The following is a 10,082-nucleotide window of genomic DNA, read 5'->3' on the forward strand; positions in this document are numbered from 1 at the left end:
CTCCCTCCTCTCCTGGCCGGTGACGGGATGAACAACCCTGTGATGAAGACAGTCATGAACAACCCTGTGATGAAGATGAAGGACAACCCTGTGATGAAGAACAACCCTGTGATGAAGGACAACCCTGTGATGAAGGACAACCCTGTGATGAAGGACAACCCTGTGATGAAGATGAAGAACAACCCTGTGATGAAGAACAACCCTGTGATGAAGGACAACCCTGTGATGAAGAACAACCCTGTGATGAAGACAGTCATGAACAACCCTGTGATGAAGGACAACCCTGTGATGAAGGACAACCCTGTGATGAAGACAGTCTTGTGACCACCGCGGCACACGGCTGTGTTCACATGTCCAACCTCACGCCTGACCTGACCACGATTAGGACATGACCGACATGCATACCATCCATGATTGTCTGATGTTGCAGAGAATAAATAATACACTATTATATACTGAGAACACATTCCACAGGCTTTGGTCGTTTGGCTAATAAACTATCTATCTAACTATCTATCTACACAGCCTGACCACCGTAATTACATGCCAAAGCGCACTGTGTGTTTACATGTAAATTAATGTTCATCGTTGGTTCAGAGAAAGTTAGTGCAGAACCTCCCAGGTCAGTCTGATCACATCTCACAGTTTTACTGGAGCGAGTCGCGTCATTACGAGTCAACGTAACGACATTACACGTGATCACAAACAGACATAGACAGTCATCTAGGAGATATAATATAATGTATATATATAGATATAGATATAATAACACTACTAGTACACTTCTGGGTTAATGATCGTCGTGTACTTACGGGTTTCTTGCCGTGTGACTTGGAGAGATAGTGATACTCGTGTCGCCGCTCTGCTGCAGCTCAAGCTAGCCTAGCTGCTCTGCTCTCAATGCATCAGGTCCAACCCGCGTCTCCATGGCAACGACACCGTGTGTCCCGCGTCTCCATGGCAACGACCGTGTCCCGCGTCTCCATGGCAACAACCGTGTCTCCATTCATTGTGTGTTTTACTGTTTTTAACTTATTATGTTTTTAGGCTGTTTTTGTTGTTGTTGATGTTTTTTTTAACTCTGTAGCTCTCTGATATTATTTTGAAGGAAAAGTGCAATACAAATAAAAATGCATTATTATTATTTATTTTATTAACAACCCGTGTCCCACCACGCGGGCATCTGTCACGTGAGGTGAGACCTGATCGGCATTCATGACTATGACCTCCCATTATACAACATACAACATACAACATACAACATACTAAAACATACTACATACCACATACCACATGAAATACATGTTTCATGTTTCAGGCAAAGCATCGACAAGAGACACCTGCACCTGGTCACAGAGACACCTGGTCACAGAGACACCTGGTCACAGAGACACCTGGTCACAGAGACCCCTGGTCACAGAGACACCTGCACCTGGTCACAGAGACCCCTGGTCACAGAGACCCCTGGTCACAGAGACACCTGGTCACAGAGACACCTGGTCACAGAGACACCTGGTCACAGAGACACCTGGTCACAGAGACACCTGGTCACAGAGACACCTGGTCACAGAGACACCTGGTCACAGAGACCCCTGGTCACAGAGACACCTGCACCTGGTCACAGAGACACCTGGTCACAGAGACACCTGGTCACAGAGACCCCTGGTCACAGAGACACCTGGTCACAGAGACCCCTGGTCACAGAGACCCCTGGTCACAGAGACACCTGGTCACAGAGACACCTGGTCACAGAGACACCTGGTCACAGAGACACCTGGTCACAGAGACCCCTGGTCACAGAGACACCTGGTCACAGAGACACCTGGTCACAGAGACACCTGGTCACAGAGACACCTGGTCACAGAGACACCTGGTCACAGAGACACCTGGTCACAGGTAGCCCACCTGCTGTAGAGTGAACGTATGCAGAATTAGAAATGAGGTCCTGTAGGCGCGCCCATGCTGAAGCCCTGTGTGGGTTGGGAGTTGAGATGAAGAGACATTTGTACATTTGTGACTTCCTTGTCTGCTTACTACCATTGTTCTGCAGTATGCTCTAGGCACACTTGTATAGAAGGAGACCCCCCCCCCCCCCCTCACTGGCCAGGGTATGAGCACACACTCTTAGGCTACAGAGATTTGAATTAAACGGACTGTCTTCTGCTTGGCCTCTGGTACAGTGAGGTCTGTAGGGAGCAGCACAGCACACAGAGTATTAGGAAGAGGAAGCTCTCTGTCTTCTCTAAGCTCTGTTCTCCAACAGCTTTGGTTTCACCATGTGATGACTGATGCTAGATGATTCACTTACTGTAGACAAATGTCGGCCTACTTGTTGTATGTAAGTCGCTTTGGATAAAGGTGTCTGCTGAATGTCAAACATGTACAGTATATTATGTAAATGTAACAACCCTTTTCAGATTCAGATTCAGATTCAGATAACATTTATTGCCATTTATGTTGAAACACATAGTAGGAACTTGTTGTGGCGTTGGTGTGTGCGTGCTAGTTCTATTTTCTCACAAATATACACTAAGAGACAAGTGCAAACAGGACAGAACAGTGAATAACAGACCAATCAGTGCAATGGGAATATAACAATATAGCGCAACGGCTGGTAAGTGCAATGTCAGAGGTTCAGTCTAGTGCAAACCTACTCAGAGAGGGGGGGGGGGGACAGGTGGGGGGGGGACAGGTGGGGGGGTGGGGGGGGGACAGGAGGGCACCAGAGTCGTTAACTAGACGGAGGCTGAGAGGAAGCCAAGGTGAACCCTCACCGCCTCCAGCAGCCTCGGCCTCCTCTGGAAGACAGCAGGGTGGAGAGGCCGTGGCCCGGGAGGGAGGAGGCTGACGTTATCTCTCCTTCCCCTCCTCCCTTTTCTACAGAGTCCCCCTGTCTCAGGAGCCTGTGGTACTACAGGTGTGACAGGTGTTTCTGGAACGTCAGGTGAGCAGGAATAAGAGCGCTGTCATGTCACTATTGATTTTAGGCTTCGCTTTCGCCTTTGGAATCTGCTGTTGTTGTCTGTCAACATGAGGACCAGAGAGGAGCTAATGAAAGTACACAATGAGGCCGTTGTGAGGTGGATAAACCTGAAAGAGTAAAAATACTACTGCCATAGCAACTAGGGAGCTTCTCAGAATCAAAGACTGGAAGGTTCTCGACTGGCCAAGTCAATCCTCAGATTTAAATCCAATTGAACATGCACTTCATTTGCTGAAGAAAAAACAAATAACAACTGAAGATTGACTGCAGTACGCCTTCATTTCCTACCTATCTATCTATCTATTTATCTATCTACCTATTTATCTATCTATCTATCTATCTCTCTCTCTCTCTCTACCTACCTATCTATGTAAATGTAAATGTCAACAGATCTAGTTGGCACGCAGGGCTGTTCCGCTGTTGGAGTGAAAAAAGACAAATAGGTGGTGGAGTCCTGGAATAGCGCAGATGATCCATCACCTGAGAGGCCCTCGTCTCCCCCTGCCTCATCAACTATTGATTAGCCGGTACAGAATGATCTTCTAGAAGACTCTGTAGGGGGGGGTGACAAGAGGCCACTTCTCCCAGTGTGAAGAGCTGGTTCATCATAAGGGGGCACAGGTGGGCAATTATCTAGCTGATTTAAATGGAGGACGTCAGGCGATGTTAAATACACCTTTTTAAAACCCGACCTCCGTCTCCCCCTCACACACACACACACACACACACACACACACACACACACACACACACACACACACACACAACACACACACACACACAACACACAACGCTCTTAGCCATGCCGCACCCGCCTTGAAATCCTGGCTAAGAGCGTTCCTCACTTCCTGTTTGCGCCAACTCAAGATCCCCAAAATCTGGCGAAGAGCCCTAGTTGTTGCGATCCCTAAACCGAATAAGCCTGAAGGGGACCCTAAGAGTTACCGTCCCATCTCTCTGCTATGCATCCCCTTCAAGATCCTCGAGCGTCTCATCTACGCCCGCATTGAACCAATTGTCGACCCGCTGCTCCCACGTGAGCAGGCCGGGTTCCGACGCGGGAGGTCGACCGTAGATCAAGTCACCCTTATGACTCAAGACATCGAGGATTGCTTTTCGGCAAAAAAGAAGGCCGGGGCCGTCTTTATAGACCTGACGGCTGCCTACGATACCGTATGGCATCGCGGCCTCTCCTGCAAACTGCTCCGCCTGCTGCCGGACAGGCACATGGTCAGAATGATCATGGAGCTCATCCGTAACCGCAGCTTTACCCTCACCACCGGTCGCGGACAGCTAAGCAGGCTCCGACGCCTTAAGAACGGCGTCCCTCAGGGATCGGTCCTGGCCCCCCTCCTCTATAATATCTACACCTATGACCTGCCCAACACACTCTCGCGGAAGTACGCCTACGCAGACGACCTCGCAGTGGTGTACTCTGCTGGAAATTGGCAGTCTGTGGAGGGGATTCTGAGCCAGGACATGCAGACACTAGTGGCATACTTCCGGAAATGGAGATTGAAGCTTAGCGAGGCAAAGACGGTGTCGGCTGCCTTCCACCTTAACAACAGGGAGGCTAAACGTGAGCTTAGAGTACACCTAGATGGAACTCCCCTGCCATGTTCCGCTGAGCCAATCTATCTCGGCGTGACATTGGACAGGACGCTCACGTTTCGCCGACACCTCGAGTCACTGCGCAAGAAGTTAACAGCTCGTGTGGCGTTGATGAGGCGACTGGTTGGCTCGGGCTGGGGCGCCGGCGCAAGGACCTTGCGCACGGCAGCCCTAGCCCTCGTTTATTCAACTAGTGAATACTGCGCCCCAGTATGGTGTCGCAGTGCCCACACCCGCCTCATCGACTCGCCTATAAACGAAGCCTTGCGCATTGTGACAGGATGCCTGCGTCCTACCCCCGTGGACAACCTTCCCATCCTAGCAGGCATCCAGCCCGCAGGCCTCCGCCGCATGGGAGCCACAGCACGTCTCGCCTGCCGGGCCGTGGAGCTTAATAACCATCTGCTCCATGATAGGCTCACTATAACAGCGGAGCCCTCCCGGCGTCTCAAGTCGAGACACCCATTTGTGCCTGCCGCACAGGATCTCAGGCAGCAATGCAGAGATCTCAACATCAGTGCGGCAGGATGGGCAGATTATATGTGGCGCGCGGAGTGGGAGGCTAACACCTCCAAACTCCGCGACCACATCCCAGTCGCCGGCGCTGAGCCCCTCGGGATGGACTTGCCAAGGCTATCCTGGGTGAGGCTCAATCGTCTCCGGACCGGCGTCGGGCGTTTCCGCTCATCAATGCACAGATGGGGCTTGGCCCCAAATGCGTCGTGCGAGTGTGGCGCAGAGGACCAAACCGCAGACCATATTATCCTGGATTGCCCGGTGTACCACCCACCCAACGGGATGCATGGTCTGTCGGTACTTGATGACGAGACGATGACGTGGCTTCTGGAGGGGTGTCCAGAAATATAGCCCGGGTGAGCCCCTCAACCAGGTCTCGGGGTGGTAAAAGGGTAGCCCCTCGGCCCCGAGCCTGGTGGAGTGGAGAGGAAGAACAACAACCCATACGCCGAAGAAGAAGAAGAAGACACACACACACACACACACGCAGGCGTGTTGCTGTGCGTTCTTGTGAAAACGCCACAACTGCAAGTTCCACTCGCTCCCACTAGGGGGCGGCAGAAGTCCAGATACTCCTTCGTCAATGCATATTGCTGTGTCATACTGGACAGCTTAAATATTTCTTATCACCCAAACTACAACTAAACTGAAGTCAAACGTGCGTTGAGTGTTCCAGATCAGTTGGGCAGTATAACATAATGCTGTGTGTCTTCTGTGGTGTTCAAACTTGTGTACGTACCGTACGCATAGACAACAACAACATCCAGTATTCAGGGACAGTTCCAGGGGCAGTCTTGTGTGGAGGTGTCTGAACAGGGTCAGTGTGTGACACAGTGTGCCAGTGTGTTTTATCAGAGCCAACCGACGGCTGTTTAATGGCCAATAACCCAAATGTGTGTGAGGCGACAGCTCCTCGCCCAGGGTGTAACTCCATCACCTGACTGATCAAAAATGATGGAATGCAGCTAGTGTATGACTACCCACACACACACACACACACACACACAGAGACACACACACACACACACACACACACACACACAGAGACACACACACACACACACACACACACACACAGATACACACACACACACACACGCACAGATACACACAGAGACACACACACAGAGAGAGACACACACACACACACACACACACACACACACTCTCCTGACATCAATCATCTCCTGTCGCAGAGTCATTTGGGCCCATCACTGACAACGCCGGAACATTCTGATATGACGGATGTTCTGTATGAGAGGAGCTCATCGCCGCCACGCGCCGCCTCCACAGCTGACTGACTGTCAGCAGACGTCCATCCAGCCTCTGACGTTCACATTTTGGCACTTTGTTTTGGGCACCTGCCTTTGTGTTTATAAGCATCCTGGGTTCACCCCCCCCCCCGTGACCAGCCCATCTGCTGCTGGTAGACGACATCTTCAGCCTCTCTGACCCCTGCACTGAAAAAAGTACATCTGAGTAAGATGACATCTCTTAAAGCAAGGCAATAATATGTTTGTTGTGTTGTTTCTGTCTGACTGACACTAGTTTTAATTCAGATCATTTACTTGTTTTAAGAAGAGCTTGGCCAGCGACATGTTCCTGTTCTGTTGGCAGATCATTAAGCTTATTTTAAGTAATTTCTCCACCATTTTCTTTTTTCGTTTTTTTCGTTTTTGAGAGCTGTCTTTTTGCGGTGTGTGACGTTGTTACTGCACTGGAGTGGATGGATTAGCATTAGCATCGATGGCTACTAGGATGTTTGTATAAACACCCAGAACACCCAGCTAACCCTAACCCTTATATAGCACCTTATTCCAAAGCGCTTTTACAACGGCCAACGGCCTCTCCAGCTACCATGCAAGACCCCGGCCGGCCCGCTCATTGGGAGCAATTTGGGGCTCAGTGTCTTGCCCAAGGACACCTCGACACGAGCCCGATCGGGGTTCGGACCGCCGGTCTGCCCTGACCTTGCCATCATTAGACGCCGGCTCTACTTCCTGAGCCACAGCCGCCCAGAACACCTCCTCATACACCTCCTCATACTCCTCCTCATACTCCTCCTCATACTCCTCCTCCTCATACTCCTCCTCATACACCTCCTCATACTCCTCCTCATACTCCTCCTCATACACCTCCTCATACTCCTCCTCATACACCTCCTCATACACCTCCTCATACTCCTCCTCATACTCCTCCTCATACACCTCCTCATACTCCTCCTCATACACCTCCTCATACTCCTCCTCATACTCCTCCTCATACTCCTCCTCATACTCCTCCTCATACTCCTCCTCATACTCCTCCTCCTCATACACCTCCTCATACACCTCCTCATACTCCTCCTCATACTCCTCCTCATACTCCTCCTCATACTCCTCCTCCTCATACTCCTCCTCATACACCTCCTCCTCATACTCCTCCTCCTCATACTCCTCCTCATACTCCTCCTCCTCATACTCCTCCTCATACACCTCCTCATACTCCTCCTCATACACCTCCTCATACACCTCCTCATACTCCTCCTCATACTCCTCCTCATACACCTCCTCATACACCTCCTCATACTCCTCCTCATACACCTCCTCATACACCTCCTCATACTCCTCCTCATACTCCTCCTCATACTCCTCCTCATACTCCTCCTCATACTCCTCCTCATACACCTCCTCATACTCCTCCTCATACACCTCCTCATACTCCTCCTCATACTCCTCCTCATACACCTCCTCATACACCTCCTCATACACCTCCTCATACTCCTCCTCCTCATACTCCTCCTCATACTCCTCCTCATACTCCTCCTCATACTCCTCCTCATACTCCTCCTCATACTCCTCCTCATACTCCTCCTCATACTCCTCCTCATACTCCTCCTCATACTCCTCCTCATACTCCTCCTCCTCATACTCCTCCTCATACTCCTCCTCATACTCCTCCTCATACACCTCCTCATACTCCTCCTCATACTCCTCCTCATACACCTCCTCATACTCCTCCTCCTCATACTCCTCCTCATACTCCTCCTCATACTCCTCCTCATACTCCTCCTCATACTCCTCCTCATACTCCTCCTCATACACCTCCTCCTCATACTCCTCCTCATACTCCTCCTCATACTCCTCCTCATACACCTCCTCATACACCTCCTCATACTCCTCCTCCTCATACTCCTCCTCATACTCCTCCTCATACTCCTCCTCATACACCTCCTCATACTCCTCCTCATACACCTCCTCATACACCTCCTCCTCATACTCCTCCTCATACTCCTCCTCATACACCTCCTCATACTCCTCCTCATACACCTCCTCATACTCCTCCTCATACTCCTCCTCATACTCCTCCTCATACTCCTCCTCATACTCCTCCTCATACACCTCCTCATACACCTCCTCATACACCTCCTCATACACCTCCTCATACACCTCCTCATACTCCTCCTCATACTCCTCCTCCTCATACTCCTCCTCATACTCCTCCTCATACACCTCCGCAGTACTCAGACTCCGTCCTCATACTCCTCCTCATACTCCTCCTCACTCCTACACCTCCTCATACTCCTCCTCATACTCCTCCTCATACTCCTCCTCATACTCCTCCTCATACACCTCCTCATACTCCTCCTCAAGACTACTCCTCCTCATACACCTCCTCATACTCCTCCTCATACTCCTCCTCATCTCATACGCCTCCTCATACTCCTCCTCATACTCCTCCTCATACTCCTCCTCATACTCCTCCTCATACTCCTCCTCATACTCCTCCTCATACTCCTCCTCATACTCCTCCTGATACTCCTCCTCATACACCTCCTCATACTCCTCCTCCTCATACTCCTCCTCATACTCCTCCTCATACACCTCCTCATACACCTCCTCATACTCCTCCTCCTCATACTCCTCCTCATACTCCTCCTCATACACCTCCTCATACTCCTCCTCATACTCCTCCTCATACTCCTCCTCCTCATACTCCTCCTCATACTCCTCCTCATACTCCTCCTCATACACCTCCTCATACACCTCCTCATACTCCTCCTCATACTCCTCCTCATACTCCTCCTCATACTCCTCCTCATACTCCTCCTCATACACCTCCTCATACACCTCCTCATACACCTCCTCATACACCTCCTCATACTCCTCCTCATACTCCTCCTCATACTCCTCCTCATACTCCTCCTCATACACCTCCTCCTCATACTCCTCCTCATACACCTCCTCATACACCTCCTCATACACCTCCTCATACTCCTCCTCATACTCCTCCTCATACTCCTCCTCCTCATACTCCTCCTCATACACCTCCTCATACTCCTCCTCATACTCCTCCTCATACTCCTCCTCATACTCCTCCTCATACTCCTCCTCATACTCCTCCTCATACACCTCCTCATACACCTCCTCATACTCCTCCTCATACTCCTCCTCATACTCCTCCTCATACTCCTCCTCATACTCCTCCTCATACACCTCCTCATACACCTCCTCATACTCCTCCTCATACTCCTCCTCATACTCCTCCTCATACTCCTCCTCATACACCTCCTCATACACCTCCTCATACTCCTCCTCATACTCCTCCTCATACTCCTCCTCATACTCCTCCTCATACACCTCCTCATACTCCTCCTCATACACCTCCTCATACTCCTCCTCATACTCCTCCTCATACTCCTCCTCATACTCCTCCTCATACTCCTCCTCATACTCCTCCTCATACTCCTCCTCATACACCTCCTCATACTCCTCCTCATACTCCTCCTCATACACCTCCTCATACACCTCCTCATACTCCTCCTCATACACCTCCTCATACTCCTCCTCATACTCCTCCTCATACTCCTCCTCATACTCCTCCTCCTCATACTCCTCCTCATACACCTCCTCATACTCCTCCTCATACTCCTCCTCATACTCCTCCTCATACTCCTCCTCATACACCTCCTCATACTCCTCCTCATACACCT

Source organism: Nansenia antarctica (assembly GCF_963989245.1).
Source record: "Nansenia antarctica genome assembly, chromosome: 4".
Lineage (NCBI taxonomy): Eukaryota > Metazoa > Chordata > Actinopteri > Argentiniformes > Microstomatidae > Nansenia > Nansenia antarctica.